This window comes from Lucilia cuprina, chromosome 5, assembly GCF_022045245.1.
Source record: "Lucilia cuprina isolate Lc7/37 chromosome 5, ASM2204524v1, whole genome shotgun sequence".
NCBI lineage: Eukaryota > Metazoa > Arthropoda > Insecta > Diptera > Calliphoridae > Lucilia > Lucilia cuprina.
The window spans coordinates 48,394,779-48,398,289 of NC_060953.1; the positions used below are offsets into that span (position 1 = coordinate 48,394,779).

Sequence of the window (3,511 nt, forward strand, 5' to 3'; positions counted from 1 at the left end):
AGTCTAGTCTATAGTCTAGTCTATAGTCTAGTCTATAGTCTAGTCTATAGTCTAGTCTATAGTCTAGTCTATAGTCTAGTCTATAGTCTAGTCTATAGTATATAATCTTATCTTAAGTGTTATTTTTAGTCTAGCCTTTAATTTCTTCTTTAGTCTAGTATAGTTTAGTCTAAGGTAAAGTCTAGAGTCCAGTCTATTATAATCTAAAGTTTAGTCTACTGTTTGAAGAAATGTTTGTAGCCTAGTCGAGATTCAATATTCTTTATTTTTTATAAAAGTCACTAAAATTTTGTATTTTTACAGTTAATTATTCATAAATTCGAAATTTTCTAGTGGCGTTTGCAAAACCTAAATCTAACGGTTTTTGTCACGGGAAATGGAACTGAGAAGTTCCTAAAGATTTTGCAAAAATAACTTATAATTTTCCAGGCGAATTTTGATTTACTCTCTGAGGCAAATTTATAGATTTCTTCATAAAGAACTAAAATTGGGAACATATAAAAACTTAAAAAAAAATTATTATTTAAATTTTGTTCATATCAAGTGGAAAGACACCAGTATGTATACGTGTTAATTATTTATTGATATTACAAATATCAAGTATACGTCTAATTTAGAGAAACTCTTGAAAGTTAAAAAAAAACAATTTTTGGTTCAGATTATGTGCCCATACATATAAAATCGTAATATGCCTTCTTGACATGTTAAAATGCTAAAACCTATAATATTATTTTCCGACCCTATAAAGTATATTTCGACGTATTATACATAAAGTCGATTGAGCTACGTTTGTCTGTCTGTGTGTTTGTTAAAATCAAAATATTCAAATATATTCAGGATCCAAATCCTCTACAATTCTAGCAGACAGGTTTTCAGGTTATAGAAGTTATGAGCAAAAAACCTAGATAACATTAAATCAAGCATGTAAATTGAATGTTATAAAGTAAAACCTATAAAAGAGGACTTTTTTGTACTTTTCTGTTCTTCAAAGGGTACTTTTTAAATTTTCTATAATACTGAACCAATAAACATTGTGCATTGTGGAGCCCGAAGTTAGTGAGAACCAAGAAACATGAAATTAAACATATAGAAAGCTTAAAGTAAGTGAAAACATAAAAAGGATAGTTTTTGGTACTTTTTCGTTCTTCAAAAGGTATTTTTTTTTGTTTTTTATTTTTAAAAATAGTTTTAAAAAGAGAATATAAAACATTGACTTGTTAAATATTATGTGGACCGACACCTGTACGTATACGTGTTATTTATTTATTGATATTACAAATATTAAGTATACGCCTAATTTAGAGAAACTCTTTAAAGTAAACAAAATCGGGTTTTTTAAGTTTTTAGTAATTTTTATCCTGAAGATGAAGTTTTATATGTTCACAATTTTTGTTTTTTAAGGCAAGAGCTACAACTTTGGCACAGAGAAAAAAATCTAAATTCTGAAAAATAAGGGCCTGAAAAAAGAAAACCACCAAAAAAGATGAATAATTTTAGATAAAACACTGCTTTTTTTGGTATTTTATTACGTGGTGTCTGTATATGGTAGAAAATGTGTTAACAAAGAAGAAAATTTTGATTTACTTCTTTTATTGAAAAAAAACGCTGCTAAAGCATAAAGATTGTTTAGCAAAGTTTATAGTGAATCTTTCCAGATCATTACAAGGAATCTGTAACGAATAAAATAGTTGTAGCGAGCATAACGATATATCGAAACTGGATTTATTCGAACTTGTCCTTAAGAGATTTGCAGTTTTTGGGTTTTTGAGTTAGAAAGATGAGAAGTCCAGCTACTGAATTGTAATCATGATACAAACAAGAACTTCCTTATGGGACTTTCTTTACTAAGCCTAACTTTAATCCACTTTTTATATAAAAATGATTAACAATTTTTATTTTTGAAAAACATTTTTCTTGGCTTCAAAAGAGGAGTTCTTTAAGCCTCGTTTCGTAAGTTTTCAAAATCATTATGAGAGCATGAACTCGTTTCACATCTCGAAACTTTTCCCAATAGATGTAATGTTTCGGGATGTAAAATTTTGCAGTGTGAGTTGGAGATAACCCATGAACTTAAAAGGATTCAAGGGATTTTGAATATTAACTTGTTAAACTCTGCTGAAATAGATTTTACTGCAAAAGAAACTATATATTCAGAAGCTTCCTGTACAAGTCCTTCGAAGATTCCACCAAACTTTCTGGATGTGATATCAACACTCACATTGCATTAAGCATCTTAGGGTTTATGCGATATTTTTTAAATTCGTAGCTATTTTAGAGAGGAATTTATAGTGGCATGATCTGATCTAACTGATTTGATTTGAATTTTTGCGAAATTTATTAAAAAATTATAATTTTTATTTTTCTATAAAATAATTTAAGGAAACAGGTTCAAAATAAATATAACAATATTTTAGTTAAAACAAGTCAATATTAAAAGTTAAAGAAAAATCTTCTAAAACTTTCAATATTAAAAATTAATAATTTTTTTTAATAATTTCAACGTTGCTATTCCGCCACCAAACTGTTATTTACCTGTAACTTTCTTAAAAAAAAAAAAACTAAAAAAAGTTGATAAAACAACAATAACTATAAACACAAGTTATGATAAATTGCTTTTAAATGTATTTACATTAAAACGATTTCTATTAAAGAAAATAAAAATGAAACATTGCAAAAAATATACAATAAAACAACTAAAATAACAAAACTATAAAAGCTGTAATAATAAAAAAGAAGCGAAAAACTTTTAACATTTTTTTAGTGTCTAACAAATGATGAATGAGTTTGATAGATTCACTACAACATTTATTTATATTTTTTTGTGAGATGAGCAGATTTTAAGCAAACAGGCAAGCAAAGCAGGCAGACAAGCAGCATAAAAATGAAGATGGCACGAGAGTTAAAAAAAGTAATATAACATGAATAAGCAGTGATAAAATAGAAATTTAAATCAAAACTGTTTCAAATAAAAACCCATTTAAGATCTCGTTTTTACAAAACAACATTTAGGTTAAAAAAAAAGATATTAAATCAATAGAAATTGTACTTTGAAATAAAAAAAATAATATAAGAATATATAGTGAACAGTTATCCAAAGTGTTGTCGGTTTTATATTTAGAAAACAAAATTAAAATTTTGATCGAGAAGCTTTAAATTCTAATTTAAAGCGTCAGCTCCAGTGTTATTTTTTTTACTTCAGTTCTAATTCTGTTTTAGTTCGGTTCTAGCTTTTTTGGTTCTGCTATAATTCTGTTATGTTCTAGTTCTGTTCTAGTTCTGTTCTAGTTCTATTCTAGTTCCGTTCTAGTTCTGTTCTAGTTCTATTCTAGATATGTTCTAGTTCTGTTCTAGTTCTGTTCTGTTCTGTTCTAGTTCTGTTCTAGTTCTGTTCTAGTTCTGTTCTGTTCTAGTTCTGTTCTAGTTTTGTTCTAGTTCTGTCTAGTTCTGTTCTAGTTCTGTTCTAGTTCTGTTCTAGTTCTGTTCTAGTTCTGTTCTAGTTCTGTTCTAGTTC

At 27.4% G+C, this 3,511-nt stretch overlaps 1 long non-coding RNA gene across 1 annotated transcript in view; it reads left to right on the forward strand.

Annotated features, from left to right (window-relative positions):
- Nucleotides 1–3,511, forward strand: part of LOC124420465 — an 80,015-nt gene that overhangs the window by 73,396 nt on the left and 3,108 nt on the right. The window lies entirely within an intron of this gene.